The 26,205-nt window shown below is 41.6% G+C and overlaps 1 long non-coding RNA gene across 2 annotated transcripts; it reads left to right on the plus strand.

Moving 5' to 3' along the window:
* The first annotated feature begins 11,500 nt into the window (after positions 1 to 11,500).
* On the plus strand, positions 11,501 to 25,664 carry LOC129058612 (uncharacterized). 2 transcript variants are annotated; one of them, XR_008523846.1, is made up of 3 exons: positions 11,501 to 11,898; positions 25,183 to 25,337; positions 25,424 to 25,664. It is a non-coding gene; the product is annotated as an uncharacterized LOC129058612 (long non-coding RNA). The 2 variants fall into 2 exon arrangements; XR_008523845.1 differs by having other exon boundaries at positions 25,186 to 25,337.
* Positions 25,665 to 26,205: the final 541 nt, after the last annotated feature.

A 26,205-nucleotide genomic window follows, 5' to 3' on the forward strand; every position in this document is an offset into this window, starting at 1 on the left:
CATAGAGTCCCACATCTAAAAAATAACTGATTAAAAAAATGACTTACCACTACACATCTATTAGAATGGCTAAAAACAAAAACAAAAACTGACAATACCAATTGCTGGCAAGAATATAGAGCAACAGAAACTTTCATCCATGACTAGTGAAAATGGAACAGAGTACAGCCACTTTCAAGGATAGTTTAGCAGTTTCTTACAAAGCTAAACATAGGCTTATCATACAACACAGCCGTTGCGCTTGTAGGTATTTACCTAAGTGATTTGAAAACTGATGCCCATACAAAAACTTGCATATGAATATTTGTAGATGCTCTATTCATACTCTCCAAGCATTGGAAGCAACCAATATGTCCTTCAGTAGGTGAAGGATAAACAAATGTGGTATATCCATGCAATGGAATATTATTCAGTAATAAAAGAAACGAGCTATCCAGCCACAAAAAGTCATGGATGAATCTTAAATGCATATTACTAAATGAAAGGAGCCAGTCTGAAAACGCTTCATTGTGTATTAATCCAATTATATTACAAAACTATAGAGAGAGCAAAAAATCAGTGGTTGCCTGTGGGCAGAGGATGTGAGGTTTGACTGAGTGAGGCACAGGGGATTTTTAGGGCAGTGAAACGTCTCTGTAGGATACTGTACTGGTTGATATGTGACACTATGCATTTGTCAAAATCCCCAAGACTTTACAGCACAAAGAATGAAACTTGGCCAGGTGCTGTGGCTCATGCCCGTAATCCCAGCCCTTTGGGAGGCCATGGTGGGAAGATTGTTTGAGCCCAGGAGTTTTGAGGCTGCAGTGAGCTATGATCACACCACTGCGCCCAGCCTGGGCAACAGAGTGAGACCCTGTTTCTAAAAAAGAAAAAAAAAAAAGAGTAAAACTTAATGTATGCTGTAGACTCAAAAATATAATTTAGGAGATTGGGAAATACAAGGATGGAAGGTAGAATATGACAAATCAAACTAACTGTATTACAAATATATGAAAAACCTCATGGACAGTGTTGGAGGGAAAAGTACTGACCCAAGTAGCTCTGCTTTTTTTGTTGTTGTTGTTTTGTTTTTGTTTTTGTTTTGTTTTGAGACAAAACACTCAGGCTAGAGTGCAGTGGCACAATCTCAGCTCACTGCAACCTCCGCCTCCCAGGTTCAAGTGATTCTCCTGCCTCAGCCTCCTGGGGAGCTGGGATTACAGGTGCCTGCCCTGACACCCGGCTAATTTTTGTATTTTTAGTAGAGACAGGGTTTTGCCATGTTGTCCATGCTGGTCTCGAACTCCTGACCTCAAGTGATCCACCTGCCTCAGCGTCCCAAAGTACTGGGATTACAGGTGTGAGCCACCACGCCCAGCCCCAAGTAGCTTTGGAAATGAGTGGAATCTACAAGACTACAAAGGCAACTACATAGCACTGTGCTCTAGTTAATAAAGCTGTTTCTATAGGGGTATATATTAACATTTCTGATACTGCAATACATGTATGCCAGAATTGAACAATTAAATAAATGGATGGTAGAAACCAGGTTTCTCACTGTTGGAGCAGGAGGTTAGAATAATCTACATGGTAATAGATTAGAATTGGAGACATCAGTATGAATTCATGTTTAGCTTAATATAGATAGAGCTAGTTACGTAAAGAAATATGTAGAGATATACATGGAATGCACACATTTCCTTGCTCTGTCAGAGAGGGCTTATGATATTACAGTTGCAACAAGCACACCTAGCAGCCAGATCCTGATTTTTAATACCATTCCCCAATTAAAAACAAACAAACACACAAACAAACAAACCAGGGATCCTTAGAGAAATAGATGATTCTAGGACTGGGGCATGAAATATATAAGATAAGCCTGGAGCATCTTGTGTCAGGACATAAGGAAGTGCTGAAACAGAAACAGCTGCACAAAGATGGGGCATGTCGAAGGAACACAGGACCCAACTGAAATGGCTCCCAGTGGCCAACGACGGAACAATTAGAGCAATAAGATAAAGTAGTATTGGATTATAACACAAAATACAACATAAATACCTATGAATCTATGCTAGTATAAATGAATGACTGAATAAGTAAATAAATAAGAACAAATCTCCTATGTGGAAGAATTCCAAATATTTTATGCAAATACTCTGCCCTCTAGGTACGGCGCTTACCTCCCTGTTACTGAATGTGAGCTGCACAAAGTGACTACCTTCCAAAAAGTACAGCATGGAAAGAGAGAGAAAAGTAACTCTACAGTGGAGAAACCCAACAAACATTACCTCCAGCCAGGTATCACAATGACAAGTGATAAATCATGTTGACAGTATGTACTCTTGATATGATGTGTGATAAAAATGGCACTTTACCTCTGGTCTTCATCTCAAAGCCACATAAGCTCAGGCTAATCATGAGAAAAACATCATACAAATCCTAATTGGGGCACACTCTCCAGAACACCTGACCAATATTCTTCAAAACTGTCAATGTTATCAAAAACAAGGGAAGTCTGGGAAACTGTCACAGCCAAGAGGAGCCTAAAGAGACAAACCCATTAAACGTAAGTAATGTGGTATTCTGGATGAGATTCCGGGACAGAAAAAAAGACATTATGTAAAAATGAAAGAAATCAGAAATAAAGTACGAACTTTACTTAATAATAATGTATCCATATTGATTCATTAATAGCGACAAATGTACCTTTCTTATATGAGATGTTAAGAGAGAATACTGGTGTTGGGTATATGGGAACTCTGTTTATCATCACAAAACTTTTATAAATCTAAAACTGTTTTAAAGTAGAAAGTTTACTTGGTGCAGTGACTCACACCTGTAATCCCAGCAGTTTGGGAGGCCGAGGTGGAAGGATAGCTTGAGCCCAGTAGTTTGAGACTAGCCTGAGAAACATAGCGAGACCCCCATCTCTACAAAAAATTAAAAAAAAAAAAAAGTTACTCTGGAGTCTGAGGTGGAAGGATTGCTTAAGCCCAGGAGGCTAAGGCTGCAGTGAGCCATAATTGCACCACTGCACTCCAGCCTGGGTGACAGAGTGAGACCCTCTCAAAGGAGAAAGAGAGAGAGAGAAGAGTGAAAAAGAAAAAGAAAGCAAGAAAAGAAAAGAAAAGCCAGGTGTGGTGGCTCATACCTGTAATCCCAACACTTTGGGAGGCCGAGACCTGTGGATGACTTTGAGTCAGGAGTTCAAGACCAGCCTATGGTGAAACGCCGTCTCTATCAAAAATACAAAAATTAGCCGGGAGTGGTGCTGCAGCCTGTAGTCCCAGCTACTTCAGAAGATGAGGCAGGAGGACCGCTTGAGCCCAGGAGGTGGAGGCTACAGTGAGCCCTGATTGTGCCACTGCACTCCCGCCTGGGTGACAGAGTGAGAACTTGTCTCAAAAACAAACAAACAAAAAAACACACATTCTCCCTAAAAAATAAAAAATATAAATAAATAAATAAATAAATACTCATTTAGGAAACCACACCCACACCTCCACGCTCTGGGCTAGTGCTCAGAGGCGCCCTCGCAAGCCTTAGGCACACGCGGATGGCCAGGATCCCCAGCAGGTTTCTGGAGCAGAGTTCGCCACCCTTCGCTCCGGGCACTGCTGAGAGGTGCGGTTCCCACCCGCCCGGTGCCAAACGTGACTCTCACTCAATTCCACTCCCAAGGGCAAGGCTACACAGCAGGGAATTGCCATAATTCGCCTGAGGGAGTGGAGGAGACTTAGAGGAAGGATTCTCGTTCCGATGCCGCAGGTGTGGTACCCCGGCTTGGCTCTCCTGCCGCCTTGCGGGGCGGGCGCGGTCTCCCGGGTGAGCGCTGCGAGCTCGGACATCCACCGGCAGAAGCTCCGCGTTTGCGGGCCGCGCTGCCGCCAGGCTTCAGCTTTCGCAAGAGAAGCCAGGCCCCCGACACTGCAGGTGCAGTCGCGCAGCTTCTATTAATAAATGGGGACCACTCAGTCCATTTGTTTAAGAAAAGTCTGCGCTGGCTAAAGGAAAGAAACCCACCTGCCGGCCGAGACTGCTGAGGAGGAGGCGCTGCCAGGGTTCCCGGGGCCAAGGCTATTCATTTAAAACCCAGGAAGAGAGGGCGAGGTGGTGTGGGAATTGGATAGTGAGCTGCGCTGCCCACTATGTGAACACATTAGCCTCGCGGGACATATGGCTCTTTAAATTGGAATTAATAAAAATTAAGTACAATTTAAAATGGGTTTCCTCAGTCGCACTGGGCACATTTTAAGCGCTCAGCAGCCCTTGCCATCACTGTGGAAAGCTTCACTGGGCAGCACTGCTAAGTACAAGGAGATATTGCGACAACTGGCAAAATTTGAATGCAAAGCCTGTATATGTTTATAGATTGAAACCATTGTATCCATGTTTTTTTTTTTTTTTTTGAGACAGGGCTGTTGTTCTGTCCGGCAGGCTGGAGTGCAGTGGCGACACTCACTGCAGCCTTGACCTCCTGGCTTCAAGCGACCCTCCCTCCTCAGCCTCCCAAGAAGCTGGGATCACAGGCACTGCTCCACCATGCCTGGCTAATTTTTTCATTTTTTTTTTTTTTGTAGAGACAGATCTTGCTATTTTGCCCAGGCTGTTCTCGAACTCCTGGGCTCGAGTGATCCTCCAGCCTCAGCCTCCCGAAGTGCTGCATTACAGACGTGAGCCAACGCCCAGCCATGTTTCCTAATTTTGATCCTTGTCCTGTAGTTACATAAAATAATGTCTTTGTTCTCAGGAAGTACAGGTGGAAATATTTAGGGGTAAATGGGACATGATGTCTGAAACTTAGTTTCAAATAGTTCAGAAAAAAATGTAGATACATAGAACGATAAAGCAAATGTGGCAAATTATTAGCACTGGTGAGTCTGGGTGCTATTCTTGCAACTTTTCTGTAAATTTAAAATTATTTCTAATGTGAGGATTAAAAAAGGAAAAATGAAGAAACAAAAACTCCAGAGAAGCTAAGTTAAAGAGTTGACGTTAAGGAAACACTAAGAATATATCCCAAGTGGCAGCCGTCACTCTGGGTAGGGACTTCTCATCTGACAGCATACTTCCACGGGCTTAATTGCACACATAATTATCCCCACCCATACTCCCGGTGGCCCTTTGGAATTCTCACTGCCCTCATGGTGCCTTCTTACATACTCGCAGGGCAAAGCTTCCCAAATTCCAGGACACTCCATTCTTTGTTTTCAAGACCCAGCTCTAGACCCCATCCCCTGAACTTCAGTGATCAGTGTTTCACCTGGAAGAGAATCGTCATAGCAGTATATGTGTTCCCAGCTGCAGCTGAAACAGTTTTCATGCATTGAGTAAAACTGGGTGGTGCACCTGAGGGGCGTTCTTGGTACTGGGATGCCTCAACCTACCCATGTAAGGATCACTGCTATAAGAATTTTTAAAACTGGTTTGTGCTTACATCCTTATGTATAATGTTACTTAAAGGTGTGACTGTGATAATAGACATGGATTTACTTTCAGTGGAGTTTTGTTTGTTTGTTTGTTTGTTTTGCTTGTTCTCCCACAACACTTTTCTCTCTTTCCTTGGCTTCTACAAGAGGGCACAAATCCTGCTACTTTTGCCTTTATTGCAACCCCCACAGATCCCTGGCTTCAGACACATAGAGCTGTCTGTCCACACTTCCTGGCACTGGGCGTGGAGGAGAAAGGAGCTGTGGTCCTGAAATCCCCTGAGCTGGTTTTCTATATAAGTCTCTTACTATGAGAGCACCTCATTCTTACTCACCTTTATTAAGCAGCAGGGCACCGGATGTCATGGTGGTCACAGAACCTGCAAGACGTTGTCATTAAATTCAGCAAACGTTTTCTGGGAGTCTACTTTTGGGCCCAGGCACTCTGCCAGGTGCTGCTGATACAAACATCATCAACAAGATCCTGCCTTCGAGGAGTTCCCAGGCAGCAAAAAACAAAGAATAGGATAAATGGTGTTTTTGTGAGTGCCATGGTAATACTGGGCGTGGGGCTGGAGCAGGGCCTCACCTGTGGGAGGCAAACCCCACCTTCTTCACTGCAACAGGCTCTCTCAGCATATAATTTCTGATGTCATCAATCCAGCATCTTTTGATGTACACTCCTCCTCAAACTTTCATCTCACGTGTAACAAGCATCCATTGTACTCTCAAGGTCCCAGCCTTGCTGTAGCTCCCAACTAAAAGGAAGTTTCAATTCAAACCAACTGGAGTCCAAAATAAACGGTTCAAGACAGGAACGTATCTGCTCCTCTTTGTGTAGATAGAAATTGTTTATTGCTGTAGCTCTCCTCTTTTGTGAAAGCTCCATGCTTCTTTTCAAAATGATTCCCATTCTTTGCAGAGTTGTCTATTAGCTGCCTCCCACAGCCACACTCAGGCTTTGAAGTTTATGGATAACTCAGCATTTCTTCCCTGTGGATATGAGAGGCACTTTGAATCGGGCATGGTGGTGCATGTCTGTACCCTCAGCACCTCAGGAGGATAGCTTGAACCCAGGAGTTCAAGGCTGCGGTGAGCTATGATCATGTCTGTGAATAGCCAGTGCACTCCAGCCCAGGTAACATATTTTTTAGAGACCTTGTCTCAATAAAATAAAATAAAATAAAATTTAAAGAAGCATTTTGGCATCATATAAAATACCCAAGGTAGGATATGTGCATTTCCCCTGCCAGCAATAGCTTAAACTGTACAACTGTACAAAGAAGTGACAGTGACTTCAGGCACACATCCCATTAAATCCAATCTAAATGTATTCCAAGCTTAATAACCCCTTAGCAGAATTTTCAAAAATGCACTTGGACATGCCAACATCCACCACTTGATAGGAGGGGCAGTCAGAAGAGAAAGAGACAGGCATCTTAACCTACTGCAGAAAAAAAAAATCTTACTTTTTAAAAATTGACAAAAACATATGATCCTGTGACTATTCATTGTGCCTTTTCCATGGCTTCCAAGGGCAAACAAGGGCCTCTGAAGCTCACATTTCAGTAGCTTGCTGGTAAATCCACCTCTGCTTACACTGAAATGTTTTGAATGAGTCACTCTTATAAAATCAGTGACTCCTACTAAGCATTTCCTCAGAGGGCCTTTGATTTCAGAAGCTGTCTCTGGAAAAGGCATTCCTGGGATCCTTCCTTTTCTCCGGGACATATTAATGAATTGACTTGGAGCCAAGTCAGCCTTGACTTGGAACACCAAAGCTCTTTTAAGTCCACGGGGCTCAGACTAGGTTGACCAACTACCTGGGTTTGCCCAGTATGTCTAGCTTTATCTCGGAAAGTCCCACATTCCAGGAAATCCCCTCAGTCCTAGGAAGAATGAGATGGCTGGTGACCTACCCTGGGCTCTCAGAGGAGGTGTAGATTTAACGAGCACACACACTTTGGGACTGCATGGCAACCTGCCTTCCCAGCACAGCCTTGAACATCTTAACCTTGAAAGCAGTGGAAACCAGCTCTAAATCAGACTTAAGCAGGAAAAGGATTTATTGAAGGGATAGTTTTCTCTCTCTGCTTCTTTACCTCCCACTGTGAGCGTCAAAGCCCTGGGCAGGGGCATCTCATTTGCCATACTGAGACACATGTCCACCACAAACTCACGTTTGGGGCAGGAATGAAGCAAGAATCTGCCTTCTTTTTTACTTCTGTGATGACTGATAGACCCTATCAATCCCCAAACATATACAGTGGGTGTCTTAGTCCATTCAGGCTGCTGTAACAAAATACCTTCAACTGGGTAATTTACAAACAATAGAAATTTATCACTCACAGTTCTGGAGGTTGGGAAGTCCAAGATCAAGGGGCTGGCAGACTCTGTGTCTGGTGAGGGCCTCTTTCTCATAGATAGCAATGAATGACTGCATCCTCACATGGCAGAATGGGCAAAAAGCCTCCCTCAAGCCCTTAAACCATCCACGAGGGTGGAGCCCTCATGACCTAATCACCTCCCCAAATCCCCATCTCCTTTTTATTTAGTTTCCACACACAGCAGTGACAAAGTCCCCATCTCTTAACACCATCACCTTGGGGGTTAGGTTTAAACACATGAATTTTGGAGGGACACAAATATTCAGACCATAACAGCGGGGAAGTCCCCGAATTTAGGAACAAGGTTCAGATGACTGCCATGCAAAGAAGCCACAAAGTGAACAATTAAGAGTTTATGTTGTACAGTCACGTACCACATAACGACATTTCAGTCAGTGAGGGAGAACAAATATAACAGTGATCCCATAAGAATGTAACGGAGCTGGAAAATGGCTATTGCCTAGTGATGTTGCAGGTGACTTAACTGTGTTATAGTTACATGTGTTACACGTTTGTGATGATGCTGATGTAAACAAACCTACTTCACTGCCAGTCATATAAAAGCATTATACATACAATTAGGCACAATACATAAAAAACAACAACAAAAAAGAAAACAATAGATAATACTTGTTTTTTTTTACATATTTATTATACTATACTTTTTATCGTTATTTTAGCCTGTACTCAGCAACCCTGTTGCCCTTCTTAAGGATACAGATATTCCTGAGGGTATGGACATTCCTAAGGTTATAGCTGGGCTCTGTCATTCTTATACCTTGTTCCAAGAGGCAATGCTCAAAAATGGCACAGACCACCCAATCAGAAGGGATGCTGACTATAAACAACTACAATCACATGCCACATAACGCTTTGGTCAACAATGGACCGCATGTATGACAGTGGTCTCCATATATAAGATTATCATGGAGCTGAAAAGTTCCTATCATCTAGTGACACAAAGCTGTTATAATGCTATAGTCATTGTAACATCATAGCACAACACATTACTCATGTGTTCGTGGTGATGCTGGTGTAAACAGACCTACTGGGCTGCCAGTCAACTAAAAATCTAGCTCATACAATTATGAATAACACATAGTACTTGATAATAAATGACTATGTTACTCATTTATGTATTTACCATACTATACTTTTTACCATTATTTTAGAGTGTACTCCTTCTACTTAGAAATATGTTAACTGTAAAGCAACCTCAGGCAGGTCCTTCAGGAGGTATTCCAGAAGAAGGCATTGTTATCACAGGTGTTCTCAGCTCCATGCATATTACTGCCCCTGAAAATCTTCCAGTGGGACAAGATATGGAAGTGGGAGACAGTGATATTGATCATCCTGACCCTGTGCAGGCCTAGGATAGTGTGTGTTCTTGTGTCTTGATTTTTAACAAAGAAGTTTTAAAAGTTAAAAAAAAAATTAATAGAAAAAAGCTTATAGAATATAGATATAAAAATTTTTTTGTATGCTGTATAATGTGCGTTTTAGGCTGTTATTACAAAAGAGTCAAAAAGTTGAAATTTTTTTTTAAGTTTATAAAGTTAAAAAATTATATTAAGCTGGCTGGGTGCAGTGGCTCACGCCTGTAATCCCAGCACTTAGGGAGGCTGAGAGGGGTGGTTCACTTGAGGTCAGGAGTTTGAGACCAGCCTGGCCAACATGGTGAAACCCCATCTCTACTAAAAAAAAAAAAAAATAGCCAGGAGTGGTGGCACATCCCTGTAATCCTAGCTACTCAGGAGGTCGGGGCAGGAGAATCACTTGAACCTGGGAGGCGGCAGTTGCAGTGAGCTGACATAGTGCCACTGCACTCCAGCCTGGGTGACAGAGCAAGACTCTGTCTCAAAAAAAAAAAAAAAAAATATATATATATATATATATACATATATATATTCTAAGGTTAATTTATTGTATAAGAAAGAAAAAATTTTAAAATAAATTTAATGTAGCCTAAGTGTACAGTGTTTGTAAAGTCTACAATAGTGTAATGTTCTAGGCCTTCACATTCATTCACCACTCACTCACTGACTCATCCAGAGTAACTTTGAGTTCTTCAAGCTCTATTCACAGTAAGTGCCCTATACAAGTCTACTATTTTAAATCTTTTATATTGTATTTTTACTGTACCTTTTCTATTTCAAGATACACAAATACCATTGCATTATAACTGCCTACAGTACTCAGTACAGTAACATGCTGTACAGATTTGTAGCCTAGGAGCAATAGGCTATATACAGCCCAGGTGTGTAGTAGGCTATGCCACTAAGGTTTGTGTAAGTACACTCTGATGTTCGCACAATGACAAAATCACCTAACAATGTATTTATTAGAATGTGTCCCCCACAATAAATAACACAAGATAGTCCATAAATCAAGCATCAACAACTTCGGGGCAGAGGATAGGAGGCAAGCTACATGTGTCAAGGCGGCTTTATGGAAGACTTAACACCTACCATATAACTTCAGGAGGGAGCGAGGAGGATCCTGGGCTGTGGGCTGTGTGCTCAGGATGTTTGAATGCAGGACAGCCAGCATGGAAGGCTGATAGGAGAAGCACTGTCAAGATCACTGGTTTTCAACCCTACCTGCATCAGAATCCCCTTGGAAGTTTTAAAACTTCTGGGTCCCACCCCTAGAGATTCTGATTGAAATGGAGCGCCACATTAGGATTTCTATAAATTTCCCAAGTGATTTTAACATACAACAGGGTTTAAGAATCACTGGCGGCCGGGCGAGGTGGCTCACACCTGTAATCCCTGCACTTTGGGAGGCCGAGGCAGGTGGATCACTTGAGGTCAGGAGTTCAAGACCAGCCTGGCCAACATGGTGAAACCCCATCTCTACTAACAATACAAAAATTAGCCGGGTGCCTGTAATCCCAGCTACTTAGGAGGCGAGGCAGGAGAATCGTTTGAATGCAGGAGGCAGAGGTTGCAGTGAGCCAAGATAGTGCCACTACACTCCAGCCTGGGTGACAGAGCTAGACTCTGTCTAAAAAAATAATAACAAAAACAAAAACAAAAAGAACCACTGGCTTAGGTACGACCAGCTCAACCCTTGTTCCACACTCCCTGAAATTTTGTCAGAAATTCCAAAGACTTCCACGAGATTTCTGCTCTGACTCTGTCTTGGACAGCAACTTTCTCTTGGAATATAATGTTTTGATTAGCATTGTTGAATAGAAATGTAATGTGAGCCACATATATAATATTTTCACATACCTACTTTGTGGAAGGAGACTGACCTGGGGACCTGCTGTGTGACAGGCTCTGTGCTGACCCCACAATCAACCCTGCAATCAGTAGCATCATCTCCACTTTACAGATGACTAAGTGGAGGGTCACAAAAGCTAACTATCATGCCCCAAACCATACAGCTAGTAAGAGGAAGAGCTTGCATTAGAATTTAGATTTACTGAATTTAAAATGCCAAAGTCAGATCCATCCTCAGGAGAGGAAATCCACTGGGGAAAAAGGTCAGAACCAGCCATAAGGGAGCTCTTACAAGAGTAGGAAGATGTTGGGTTTGGAGAGGAGATCTCAGAAGAGATCCATGAGTGCCATCTTCCAATACCTGAAGGCTCACCGGTGGTTAGACTGGCTCTGTGTCATTCCAAGGGGTAGCAGTAGAGTCAGTAGGTAGAAGTTGTAAGGAGAAATATTTCCACGGAGACTGAGGACACATTTTGTCAACAGCCAGAGCTGCCCAAATTCGGATACTTTGGAAGATAGTGAGGACCAGGTGCTGCAGAAGACCAAGCAAAGGCTTTTGATACCTGGCAGGTTCCCCAAAGGCTGCAGCACTGTTCTGTGGAGTAGCTACATCAATTCGCCTGGGTGTTATTCAAAATAAGCAGGTCCATCCCAGGCCTACTATATCAGAATCTCACAGAAGTGAGGCCCAATGACTTTTATTTTGAATAAGTGCCTGCAGTTATTGTGATGTGCAGCCAGGTTTCGGAGCCACTGCTGCATAGAGGACATTTAAGCATCCACTGGATGGTTGGACTATATGACTTTTCAAATCTCTTCCAGTGTTGAAATTCTATTATACCATGTTCGCTAAAGCTTGCCAACCAAATTATGGTGAGTGAACTTGACAAGATTAATCATTTCCTTATTTGGCCTGTTTACTACTTAATGGGCAGCAGTGGGGGTAGAGTTCTTTGGCTAAAAAAGCAAAACTGCTAGTTGCCCACATTAGTTGAGATGCATTCGATTTTAACTCTTTTTTTTTTTCCTTTGTTAAGACAGGAATTCAGGGGAAGGGGCAAGGTAAAACAAGAAATATTTTCTCATATTTTCTTGCTAATAGAAATGTCAAATTTTTGCACTCATTGCCAGGAACCATGGAGTTCCATGCTCTTTTATAAAAGGCAGTTAGGAACTTTGAGTTGGTCTACTATAGATAAGGATAGCAAAGGGCTGCAAAACTTGGCCTGTGGAATGAGACCATGTTAACAGTTTCCAAGGAAGCAGCTTTTACAAGCTTTATTCATAACACACCATTGACTAAAAGAAACAAGTGCCAAGCCCCGTCAAGTTGAGGTATTGTTGAGAACACAGCTGGGTCACAGACGGAGTTGGAAAATGCAACCAGAGGAAAACCAAGAGCAGCAAACTGAGAATGAGTTTTTGCTTTTCAGTCTTATCACTGAAAAGACACCCGCGGCCCTCAGTCCAAATAGAAAGGAATCCTTGAGGACTGAATTTGGGATCACAGAACATCTGAATCACCAGATCCAGGTGCTGCACGCTTTTGGTCAGAGTGAGGACTGTACAAAAAGAAAAACAGGATCCCCTCTCCAAAAAGCAAATGAAGTGGTCATTTCTTTGCCCAGAACAATGCAGAAAAGTTCATCATTTTGCTGCCTTTTTTATGGAAAGATAGCCTGAAGGACAGGTACTGAACTAAAAAAATTAGCTAAGGAGGCCAACAAGAATCCAGGTATAAAGAAAATGTGGTAATAGATGCCTTAACTCGATTAAGTTTGAGCCAATAGCTGCTCAGTCAGGAAAAGCCATAAATGTAGAGGAGGCAGTTATTGGTTTCAGGTTCTCTATGTCTCCCTGAAGGGCATTATTTTGTTCTTTGCTTCACTCAGCTATTAAACATGGTCTTTTGAGAACAATATCTGGATTTAAGACACATGGAATCTATTTTTTTCCCCCTAAAACTTCTATCAAGTCATTTGTCTCCACTCTTTCTAGCTGATCATATTTCTGGCACAGCTATAACAACCGTTTTATCATTTCTTATGTGATAATCCGATTCTAGTTCTCACAGCTCCTTCCGGTTCTACATTCGGGTTATCTCTTTCTCTATAAGTGAGTGGGCTGCCATCATTTCAGATCTGTGCCTGTGGTTTGTGTGCCTCGACAAGCCATTGTCACGTGGACACAGCTCAGAAAAGTGTCTACGTCTGGAAAGAATGGGGAACAGCTCGTCTATGTACTTGGTAATAAACGCTCCCGAATATTCCCATACTAGGATTTCTACTGGGAATTCAAAGAAAGCCAGTGTGGTCTGATTTTTGTTTTTGTTTAAGGAAGTGGTTTTCAAAGTGAGGTCTCTGGTGGCCGTGAGCTAATTAAAAAATGCAACTCCTTCACTGACTTCCATTTTTATGTACCACTCAGGTCTTCTTACTAGGAATTTATAAACTTAAAATTAGCACCATACTTGAGGATGCACAGAACTCTATTTTGTCCTCTCTTAAGAGGTCCGGCTGTGAAAACACTTGGCATCATGACTTTGACTTATCTTTTTTTTTCCTAATAAACAGATTTCATGACCTAGTATGCATCATGGTTAACCACAGCTATAGCTAAATAAAACATCTACATGTAAACAACCTCTTCTTGTTACTATCTAGTTGCTCTTCCATGGAAGGTTGAAATGGGTGGACCATTACAGTCTTTTGTCTCAACTGAATGGTGTGGAACCATAAAAGTTTGTGAGGACTAGTCTAAAACAATGGGATGTACGAGAAATAGAACAAGTTTTTGGAGTCAGACCAACTTAGGGTCAAACCTCCATGCACCGATTTCAGTCGGCAGGTAGAAATCCAGCCTGCACTCTACCAATCAAGCCTCTATAGAGCTTGGTTTCATTCAACATTTACTTCCCTGGGAGTAAGGGGGAAGGAGTAGGAGCTGACTTTGTAATCTAATGTACATGAAGGTGTATAGACCAGCTGTGGCCCTGAAAATATACCTTCACAGCAGTGTGACTTTGGGAAAATGCTTATTGTCTCTGTAGCCCAGTCTCCTTGTCTGAAACTGTAGGCTAATCATTTATCCTTTGCAGGACTGTTGTTGAGGTAATTAGATGATGTATGTAAACTGCCTGGTGCACTGTAACAGATATCAGCAAACCTGAGCTCTGCTGAGGGCCACCGTCTAGTCCCAGCCCTAAACTCAAATGAGGTGGGGTGAAGTGACTTCTTCTAGATGAGAAGCATCAGTATCCCAGATGAGATGTTCTGTCTAGCCAAACATTTTTTAGTTTTTGTGGCAGAGAGGTCAAAGTCTTTGGGGGATAGAGAGACTTAAGTGTCATTCCCAACCCTCCTACCCACTCACTATGTGACTTTGAGCAAGTTATTCATTCCTCTGAGTCTCCTGTTTTCTCATCTGTAAAATGGGAACAAATAAACTGATTTCAAAGCACAGAAGATGAAATGGTTAACACAACAAGCCAAGATTATGCTTGGCACAGTTTCAGGTGCTCGACAAACTTGAGTTCTTTTCTCCCACACCCCCAACCCTTCCTAATCTGGTTCTTGGTTTCATTTAACATTTACTAAACCCCATCCAAAGAGAAGTGCAGTCTTCACCTTCCTCAGCACTCTTTCATGAAACCAAAAAATTACTTACAGCTTTCCATGCATATTTTGATTAAATCAAATAACCACTTCATAGACTTTCTATATGCTGGCAGCTGTGTAGATAAACCGGATAGAAAGGTAGAAAAAAGATACAATAAATAGGACTGAATAAAGATCACAGAAACCATCCCAGTTATATTTGGGACTTGGGATGTGATAGCAATGGCCCTACAAATCAGGATATTAGGACAGCTGGCTATTGAAATGGAAAAAATACAATAAAATTAGGTTCCACCTTGCCCACCATATAGAAATAAATTCCTCATGGGACTGAAGATCTATATAAAACTTTACAATATTTAACCTTAGGGACAGGCAAGGATTTCTTAGACAGGATGCAAAAGAAAGCTGAACTCAAAAAGTGGATACATCTGAGTTCAAAATGAAAACCACCTGGAAATATATGTAGCAGACATCATAAAAGTGTTAAAAGACTGATGACAGGCTAGGAGATGTTTGCAACAAATAAAACAGATGAAAGATTATATTCAAAATATACAAAGAACTATAATTATTTTTTTAACTCCATTAGAAAAATAAAAAAGAACAGGGACAAAGAGGGCACGTCGGAGCAAGCGCGGCCAACATCCCCCATAGAGCGTATGTTCAACCTCCTTAGTCATCAGGAAAATGAAGGTTAAAACCCCAAACAGCTCCCATCGGATTATCAGAAATCAAAAAGTCTGACAAAATTGACTGCCTGAGAGGATGCGGGGAAACAGAAGCTCTTATACAGGAGCTGCTAGTGGGAGGGTCAACTGGTTGCCATCACTTTGCAGAGCAATTTGGCTACACATACAAAAGTGGAATCCACGTGCACTCTACAAAATCGCGGCGTCGTTTGAAATGTCAGCAAATTGGAAACAACCTGAACTGCCGTCAAGATGGGAATAAATATGCTGAGGAATGTTCATAGGGTGGAACATGGGAGTGAATGCTGTCTCTATGCACACACATGGCCCAAGCTCAGTGCTGAGTGAAAACAGCAACTTACAGATGGGTATACATTCCTGTAACTGTAAAGTAATAACCCAGCCACACTGTGCAGTTTATGACACATGTGCATTTAGTAGAAGCACAGAACGAGGACGGGAGGGGCACACTAGCTTAGTGACCATGCATGTCTTAGGGAGAGAAGAGAATGAGATTAAGTCAGGGACAAAAGAGCCTTTCGTTGAATCTGTAATATTCTCTTGCTTTCTAATTTTTTTTTAAATAACAAAACGTCAATCTTTGTTCATTCTGGGTGGTGGGCATGCTGGGTTTTTAGTCTGTTGTGTTTAGAAATTTTTTTCAAACCAATAGAAAGTATTAAACTCTGGAACTTTGAAAAGGAACAATGAAGATGAAGTTTGAGGCTTGCCTGAGGAATTCAATTTAGAATGTTTATAGGATTTTAAAATTATTTTAAAGATTGCTTAGGAGAAAAAGAAAGGAAAGGGAAGAAGAAAGATAAAAGAAAGGGAGGAGAAAATCTGAAGTGGTACGAGGTGGAGATTTGCTCTGGGACGGCTGCTGAACACGAGGAGTGACACCACAGCTGGGGACTTGACCCCAAGGGGCACCTCTGCTTCGACGCCTAACAGGGGTGGCATCATCCACAACCTCTTGTGTTCAATGAACGTTTATTTATATCAGGTAGCCGAGAGCTTCACTTCCTCTAGTCTGTCACCAGCTAACAGTGTCGTTTCGTTTCTCTTCCTTCCTTCTTTTCCATTTAGTAATTGCATATAGGCCTAAACCTGTTTTTCTTACATCTAGAAGTTTGTGATAAGGGTTTTTATAATAGCTTATATAAAATTATTCTGTTATTTCTTTTACCTTAGAGTTTTTTTTTTCTTTAATGTCATCAACTTATACTTAAAACCTTTTTATGCTGACTTATAGTCAGGCTTGGTGAATTCAATAATGCCCCCAAAATAAAACCCCTCTCACCAACACCCGTGTTCCTTGAGTGCCTGCAGGGCACCAGCGTTGGGGGTTATAAATGTAAAACATATGGGCAGGCCAACTCATGCGTGTTTATTGTTTTATCTCTATTTATATGAAGCTCCTCTCCTTTAAAGCACCCAGGGATCTAATTACATGGTCATAGCCAAAGACTTAAGTATATAATAGATCCAGTAATTTGTTATTAAGTATGTGGATATGCTAACCATTTGCATAGATTAGAAGCGCCATGGAGGATGAAGTTAAAGCCAGTGAAAATGAACCCAGCAAGGTGCAGGCATCTTCAGAAACCATACTTGAGTAATCACAGCCTTAATAAAGTATTTTATGCTTCAATACATTTGTAATTGACCAGTGATTTGTTTCTATGGGGCATAATACCTAATAATAAAACCCAAAGACTAGGACCTTTATCACATAATTAAATATCTTTAGTTCTATTATAGATAGTTCAGAGTGGGGTTTATTGTGTGGGGGGGTGATGCTTCATTTTGGTTTCCCATAATTTTTTCAGATTATTTCACGCGAGCAATTGAACAGTCCTTTTTAAAATATATTTTCTCACTAACAAAATAAGTGCTATGGTTGTATACACCGTCTCCTAGTCTCAATACTTAGCAGAGTTCCATACATCTAGAATGCAAAAAATTACATTTTATTTATTGTTTAAGAAGATGAAACTTTAAAGGTTGAGTTTTAATTTTACTTAATAGATATATTTCATCTTCCATCTTTTTGCTCAGATCTGATGTTTTTAAAGAAAAAAAACAGGGAAGAATAAGGAAAGAAATATTAAGTTACTAAGAGAACATGTTCCTTTCTGGAATCTGTCAAGTGATAAAATATATTAGAATGAACTATTTTGAACCTACACAGGTGGCCATTTCATATATTTAATATTTCATCATATAGCTATGGCTTGATTTCTGTAAACGCAAGATGTTGAATTGCTAATTGTAATATGTTTAGCTCAGTTCCTAAATCCTGGGCTGGGGAACCTCACAGGGCAGATGAGTTGGGCCTCTTTATGGCTGACAAAAAGAATGTTCCCTCCCAGCCCTCTCTGGGGTGCCTCCTCTGCAGAAATGGGCAAATTCTTAAAGAGTATGCGAGCGACTTCACAGCTGGCCCAATTACCCTTCCTTTATTCTTAGGGAGAGAAGTTTGACAAGGAGATGAGAGTTAGAATCAAGTGGTTCTCAGTCTCAGAGGGTCTTGAGCCAGTAGGTTTCTCACATGTCTTCCTTCCTTTCTTTCCTTCCTTCCTTCCTTCTTCTCTCTCTCCCTCTCTCCTTTCCTCTTTCTTTCTTTCTTTCTCTTTCTTTCTTTCCTTCTTTCTTTCCTTCTTTCTTTCTTTCTTTCTTTCTTTCTTTCTTTCTTTCTTTCTTTCTTTCTTTTCTTCTTCTTCTTCTTCTTTTTCTGAGTCTCACTCTGTCACCCATATTGGGGTGTGGTGGAGACATCATGGCTCACTGCAGCCTGAAACTCCTGGGCTCAGGTAATCCTCCAACCTCAGCCTCCCAAGTAGCTGGGACCACAGACCCATACCACCACATCTAGCTATTTTTTTTTCTATTTTTTTGTAGAGATGGGGTTCGCCACATTGCCCAGGCTGGTTGCAAACTCCTGGGCTCAAGCGATTCACCTGCCTCGATCTCCCAAAATGCTAAGCATGAGCCACTGCAACCAGCACAAGTGTCTTCTTATTAATCACAGGTGGAGACCTGAGGTTTGTAGAAGCTGTACTTGAAAAGTAATTGGAACAGAGAACATTGTGCCAATATGCCTTTTAGAGAGGAGCCAGGAGATCATTTCTCACATCTATCTTATCTACACTAATCTTGCAAATGTCACCTAGGGTGTGTGCCAAGGCAGAGGAGACTAGGACAGGCCTGAACTTACACAGCGTTAGAGTTTTCTGTCTGTTTTCTATTCATTATTCCTACTTTCAACTTAGGGAATTAAGACGTGAAGAGGTTAATTGGCTTTGCCTGAGGCCACAGACACCTGAGGGACAGTTCTTGAGCCCCAAACTCTGGCTGCCAGCCCTCCTCTTTCCACCAGCCCACCCTCCACCTCACTGAGTCAGCTTGGCCACAAATGGGTGGACTCTGGCTGTGTGCCTTGACCACCTGTCCATAGCTGGGGCTGTCCACCTGCTTTTCAGACCGTCCCCGCCTGAACTTCCCCTTTCTCCTTTTGCTAACGGCCTTAGCATGTAGTGAAGAGTGGATAGCTGTTCCATAGGGGCTGTTTTGCCCACCTCTTTTTGCATTTCCTCATCTGATGGGATAAACAGGCAGTTGGCAGTTAGGCAGACCTAGATTTTAATTCCAAATCTGCTACCTACCAGCTGTGTATCCTTGGGAACCTCTTCGTGTCTCAGTTTTTTTCCTTAGTACAAATGAAGCTATAATATCTCCTTAGAGTTGTTGTCATGATTAAATAAGTGAATGGAGGTGAGTTGCTGGTACATGATGAAGAGTAATAAATGTTTTTTTTTTTTCCCATTCACCTCTTCTGAATACTTATATTGCTTTTCCATGCACCAAAGGGAAGTCTGTAGCTGTACAATATTAGTTACATTTTTAGACAATTCTAAATAGTAAAAGCTTCATTAATTTGCATTCCATTCAGCTTTGGTAGAAATTCAGCCAGGAACGCCTTCTTGTTGTGTTCATAAAGAAAGGGTTTGCTAAGCTAAGTTATTCAGAAAAGGCTAGGCTTGTGCTGCAGTAACAACCAACCCCAAATCACAGAAAAGGTTACTTCTCGTTGGCATGAAGTCCGCGGCAGGCCAGTGCTTTCCAAGATGGCTGCTTCCATCTGGTGGCTCAGTGGCCCTACCTGTTTCCACCCAGCGCTTCTACCAGCTCAGTCATGGCCCACACTCCCCCACCTAAGGGGAAGAGAGAAACCGGAAATTTGCACATGGCCCTGCCTATGTGCAAAGGGGCTGAGACGTGCATTTTCCATGTTCCCAGGAAGGAGTAATGGGACGCAGGGTTAGGTGAACGCATAGCATTGCCCCTGCTATATAAGGGTAATCATGAATTTAGGGAGAACACATAATTTCAAATCACATTCAAGTATCTAAAAATGTGCTATTTGTGTACATGGGAATTTTAAGATACTGAAAACAACCATCAGCAGGTGAATGACTTGATAAACAGATTGTGGTATATCCATACAATGGAATATTGCTTGGTGATAAGAAGGAATGAACAGCTGATACATGCAACAGCAAGGGCGAATCTCAAGGTAATTATGCTAGTAAAAGAAGCCAAATGAAAAGGAGTCATACTGCATGATTCCATTTGTGTAAAATACTAGAAAATGCAAATGAATCCATAGTGACAAAAGTAGATCAATGGTTTCCTAGAAACAGGGATGGAAGAAGGGATGGATTACAAAAGGGCACCAGGAAAATTTTGGGGGTAATGAAGATGCTATCCTGCTAACCGTGGTGGCGCACACCTGTAATCCCAGCACTTTGGGAAGCCGAGGCAGGTGGATCACCTGAGGTCAGGAGTTTGAGACCAGCCTGACCAACATGGTGAAACCCCATCTCTACTAAATACAAAAAATTAGCTGGGTGTGGTGGCAGGCACCTGTAATTCCAGCTACTTGGGAGGCTGAGGCAGGAGAATTGCTTGAACCTGGGAGGTGGAATTTGCAGTGAGCCAAGATTGCGCCATTGTACTCCAGCCTGGGCAACAAGAGCAAAACTCCATCTCAAAAAAAAAAAAAAAGAAAAAAGAAAATGCTATCTTGATGTGGGAGTGATTTCATAGGGGTATACACATGCTGAAACTGATCAACTTTTACATGTAAATATGTGCAGCTTATCTACTTCAATAATAGCTCAATAAAGTTGAAAAAATAAGATACTGATTTGAAATTTTATTCATTATTTATCCCTGGAGAGTGTATTTGTCTCTTTTGGTATTTATCTGTATTTAGTTTTCTTTCACTTTCTTTCTTCCCCCTCCCCAACACCCCCATGTTGTCCAAGGTGATCTTGAACTCCTAACCTCAAGCAATTCTCTTGCCTCAGCCTCCCAAAGTTCTAGGATTATAAGCGTAAGCCATCATGCCTGGCCTTATCTGTATTTAAAAGTAATAAAATCGAATTTCATTCATAAATTGAGTCTGTTGCCATCTCCATGCTCTCTCCTGTTTATTCCCGATTCATGGCAAAAAGACTATTGCCCAGGGCTTTGCAATGAAGAGAAAAATCAGCTTCAAATCCAAGCTCACAGCTTACTAGCTCTTTGGCCTTGGGCAATTTATTGAACTTTTCTGAGAACTGTCTGCAAGAGTGTGTCAAGTCCCTTCAGGCAGCTTGCCACAGAGCCAGTGCTCAAACCTTTGTTATCTGCCCCAGGTATCTTGCTACCTTCCTGCCACACCATTAGAAACTTCATATTAGGGTTGCTTCTCTGGTTTTGAAATTGGTCGTCTTCTCTGGTTTCCAGGCCTTGTATTAAATGCAAACAAAATTTAAGGGCTTGCCAAAAACAAAAACAAACAAACAAAAAAAACTCAGTAATTAAAAAAAATAGCATATTAATCCAATCAAAATTGATATTTAAAAAATTCCACAATGAACAAGATAACAGACATTTAATAAAGGTAGCCTTAGTCCTGTCCCAAATTCCTTTTCAAACCCTTCCCCAATTCTGCCAATTCCTATTGATTCCAATTCCTTCATGCCTTGCTCTCAAAGAATTACTTGAAAGTCATAAGATATAACTCATGTAGTCCAGGCACATGTTGCCACGTGGCTATTTTTTATTTTTGTAGAGATGAGGTCTTCCTATGTTGCCCAGGCTGGTCTTGAACTCCTGGCCTCCAGTGATTGTCATGCTTCGGCCTCCCAAAGTGCTAAGATTACAGACATGAGCCACCATGCTGGGCCTATTCTTTCTTAAATGTACCTTAGCTCACATTTAGTTTAAGGTTTAAAATTAGAAGTGTTTTGGTCTTTATTTAGAAGTTTTATGTTTTTGTGATCAGAAATGTGCCAAGGGAACTTAACTCTTGTTTGTATCAATTAGCCTTCAGTAAAATTTGATCTGTCCTATGTCGTTCCGCTGAAAGTTGCAGTTTCCAAAGACCTATTGACAGTGTTAACTGAGGACTTACGCTCCAATGAAGACAAGAGGGAAGTCAGCTTTCTCAGGAAGCAGCCCTGGTGGCTCATCTGGCTTTTTCCACTTTCCTTTCTGCTTCTCCCCTCCCTTAAAGACAGCATTTGTAACCTCCTTTGCATAACTGAATCTTCTAGAGTTTACAGACCCATAAAAGAAAGCAGACAACAGGGAACCGTGTGAAATGAAGCTGCTTAGGAAAGTCACTGTGAGCTTTGGAGGTGGAGGACTTGGTGGATTAGAAACTGAAACTGAACGTTTGAAATTGTAAATAACACTCAGGTGCTTGCTTTTTTTTTTTTTTTTAAGAAATTTGAACATTTTCATTGCTGGGGGAAAAGGTCAGTGAGGTTTTCCTTGGCCCTCTTCTTTCTACACATCTTGAAAAGTAATCTCTGAAGTAGGACTTCTAGTTAAATCCCTATAGATTTATTTTTCCCCATCAAGGGACTGTGTTCTAAAAACTTAGCAACAATAAGCAAAATTTCTTTGGGCAGAAGTAAAAATTCTAGACACACAAGCAGTATCATACAAACACAGATGGAGAAATTTAATAAATGAGAGTATCTTAAAGATTGGTTCCATTGTATTAGATAGAAATTTTAAGATACTTAAGTTTGGGTCTTAATTCCTTATCTCTACACAAGTTGCAAAATTTAATTTTAATTTTAATTATTAGATTTTTTAAAATTATACTTTAAGTTCTAGGGTACATGTGCACAACATGCAGGTTTGTTACAAATGTATACATGTGCCGTGTTGGTGTGCTGCACCCGTTAACTAGCCATTTACATTAGGTATATCTCCTAGTGCTATCCCTCCTCCCTCTCTCCACCCCACGATAGGCCCCAGTGTGTGATGTTCCCCACCCTGTGTCCAAGTGTTCTCATTGTTCAATTCCCACCTATGAGTGAGAACATGCGGTGTTTGGTTTTCTGTCCTTGCGATAGTTTGCTCAGAATGACAGTTTCCAGCTTCATCCATGTCCCTACAAAGGACATGAACTCATCCTTTTTTATGACTGCATAATATTCCATGGTGTATATGTGCCACATTTTCTTAATCCAGTCCATCATTGATGGACATTTGGGTTGGTTCCAAGTCTTTGCTATTGTGAATAGTGCAGCAATAAACATACATATGCATGTGTCTTTATAGCAGCATGATTTATAATCCTTTGGGTGTATACCCAGTAATTGGATGGCTGGGTCAAATGGTATTTCTAGTTCTAGATCCTTGAGGAATCACCACACTGTCTTCCACAATGGTTGAACTAGTTTACAGTCCCACCAACAGTGTAAAAACATTCCTATTTCTCCACATCCTTCCCAGCATCTGTTGTTTCCTGACTTTTTAATGATTGCCATTCTAACTGGTGTGAGATGGTATCTCATTGTGGTTTTGATTTGCATTTCTCTGATGGCCAGTGATGATGAGCATTTTTTCATATGTCTGTTGGCTGCTGTTCTCTTCTTTTGAGAAGTGTCTGTTCATATCCTTTGCCCACTTTTTGATGGGGTTGTTTGATTTTTTCTTGTAAATTTGTTTAAGTTCTTTGTAGATTCTGGATATTAGACCTTTTTCAGATGGGTAGATTGCAAAAATTTTCTCCCATTCTGTAGGTTGCCTGTTCACTCTGATGGTAATTTCTTTTGCTGTGCAGAAGCTCTTTATTTAATTAGATCCCATTTGTCAATTTTGGCTTTTGTTGCCATTGCTTTTGGTGTTTTAGTCATGAAGTCCTTGCCCATGCCTATGTCCTGAATGGTATTGCCTAGGTTTTCTTCTAGAGTTTTTATGGTTTTAGGTCAACATTTAAGTCTTTAATCCATCTTGAATTAATTTTTGTATAAGATGTAAGTTTCAGCTTTATCCATATGGCTAGCCAGTTTTCCTAGCACCATTTATTAAATAGGGAATCCTTTCCCCATTGCTTGTTTTTGTCAGGTTTGTCAAAGATCAGATGGTTGTACATGTGTGGTATTATTTCTGGGGGCTCTATTCTGTTCCATTGGTCTATATCTCTGTTTTGGTACCAGTACCATGCTGTTTTGGTTACTGTAGCCTTGTAGTATAGTTTGAAGTCAGGTAGCGTGATGCCTCCAGCTTTGTTCTTTTGGCTTAGGATTGTCTGGGCAATGTGGGCTCTTTTTTGGCTCCATATGAACTTTAAAGTAGTTTTTTCCAATTCTGTGAAGAAAGTCATTGGTAGCTTGATGGGGATGGTATTGAATCTATAAATTACCTTGGGCAGTATGGCCATTTTCACGATATTGATTCTTCCTATCCATGAGTATGGAATGTTCTTCCATTTGTTTGTGTCCTCTTTTATTTTGTTGAGCAGTGGTTTGTAGTTCTCCTTGAAGAGGTCCTTCACATCCCTTGTAAGTTGGATTCCTAGGTATTTTATTCTCTTTGAAGCAATTGTGAATGGGAGTTCACTCATGATTTGGCTCTCTGTCTGTTATTGATGTATAGGAAGGCTTGTGATTTTTGCACATTGATTTTGTATCCTGAGACTTTGCTGAAGTTGCTTATCAGCTTAAGGAGATTTTTTTTTGTAGAGATGGGGTCTTGCTATGTTGCCCAGGCTAGTCTTGAAGTTCTGGGCTCAAGTGATCCTCCCAGCCTTCCAAAGTCCTGGGATTACAGGTGTGAGCCAGTGCACCAGCTAACATTTATTTTAAAAACAAAATCAGCATGTTTTTTCTCCAGGAGAGGGCCACATGCAGAAGCTGCCCTTCCCCTAAGCAGTGGTACCCCCAGGGCTTGTCAATGCCGGTGGAGGGACAGCAGGCAAAATGGCCCAGCCCGACAGGGAGGGGTTGGGGAGGACAGACTCAGAACACTGTGGAGAAAACGGAAGCTTGTAGAGTGGTGATGTGGAGATGCCAGGCTTCTCTTACTGCCTGGTCCCCAGCCCACCCTACATCAACTCATAGGAAGCACAAGATGGTTTGTGAATCACTGAAGGGTTATGAGTAACCGGAGAGAATTGCTTCAAAGGAGAAAAGTATTTAAACAGGATGCTTCATATGACTGTTCCCAGAGTGCGAAGGAAAAAGGAAAAACATCAAACTCTTCAGCAAGGTTCCCACATGGGTAGAGGCTGGTTTATGGCTTTGTTCTGCTGCCTTGAGTTCACCCTTGTTTTCATCTCTTTATTTGTCCAGTGTGCAAAATCTTCACGCTTCCACCTCCTTAGGAAGGGAGGCAAACCTCGCCCACCCCTTCAGCAGTTGGTCTTGCTTCAACCTGGCAAGGCACAGAACAAGTAACCTTCAGCAATCCTTTCCCCACAGTCTGAATTAGCTGCTGTGGAACACTCCAGGGAGGGCTTTGGCACCTCAGGTCACATGTGTGTTTTCTCTGTTAAGTAGGTCAATCGTGCCTCCTTATTCTTTCTGGATTTCATTGCATGACTCAGCTGTGAGCAAGATCTACATCATCATATAAATCTAAATAATACATGTTGACTCAACCAAAAACTATGATGCAACTATATTGGGAAGATAGGAGAGGAAGTTTGCATGTGAGTGGTGGGGGTTGGGGGTCAGGAGCGGCACCAGGGAGAGGAAGGAGAGGTGAAGCCATACTAATCCTCATTTTCTGTGATAGGAAGAAATTGGATGACATCTAAAACTGAAAAATCAAGAAATAACAGTATCAACACATTATTGAGAAATTTAAGTATAAACACCAGAAGAAATGGCCAGAAGACTTGCAAGGGGTTGCCTCTGGAGAAGAAGATGTAAAGACAGGGAGACCGTAGGTAGAGACTGCTGTTTTTCATTATTAGCTTTGTAGTGCTATTTAACTCTTAGAGCTAAACAAACGTGTGATTTTGAAATAAAATAAAATAAGGAAAAAAACAAAGTCATCCCCCGCTTGAAGGTCATCTTTCAGCTACATAAAACCTTGAAGTTACCCCTTGTCTCTCTCCTGGGTTACATCAAATTCACAGACAGGATGTGTATTCCATTTCTATCTAGAGTGAGTTAAGGGGTAAAGGGGTAAGTAGGCTTGGTCACCCTATTGGGGGGTATCTATTACTGATGGCTCATCAGATCACCTTGGGAAGAGAACACAGTCACAAAGATAATTTGTCGCCATTTGTCTTTTAATGAGCTGGTATCCGTTCTGCTCTGAAGAACAGTGACTTTGTTTATAACAACACATAAGCACGAAGTCAGTGCAATATGAGGAGCTTCCTAGCAAGGAGAGTAGAAAAGAGTGACTCCTCTCCAGAGTGTTTTCTAGGGAAAGCTAGATGGCTGCCTAGCGTGGGTGCTTTGGGAGGGACTCCTGCCTGCCACGGGGAAGGGACTAAACCAGCTGTCCTCCAAATTCTGTCCAATTTTGAGACTTTAAGTTGTTCCAGAAAAAGTTCTTAGACTTTT

Source organism: Pongo abelii, chromosome 2, assembly GCF_028885655.2.
Source record: "Pongo abelii isolate AG06213 chromosome 2, NHGRI_mPonAbe1-v2.0_pri, whole genome shotgun sequence".
NCBI lineage: Eukaryota > Metazoa > Chordata > Mammalia > Primates > Hominidae > Pongo > Pongo abelii.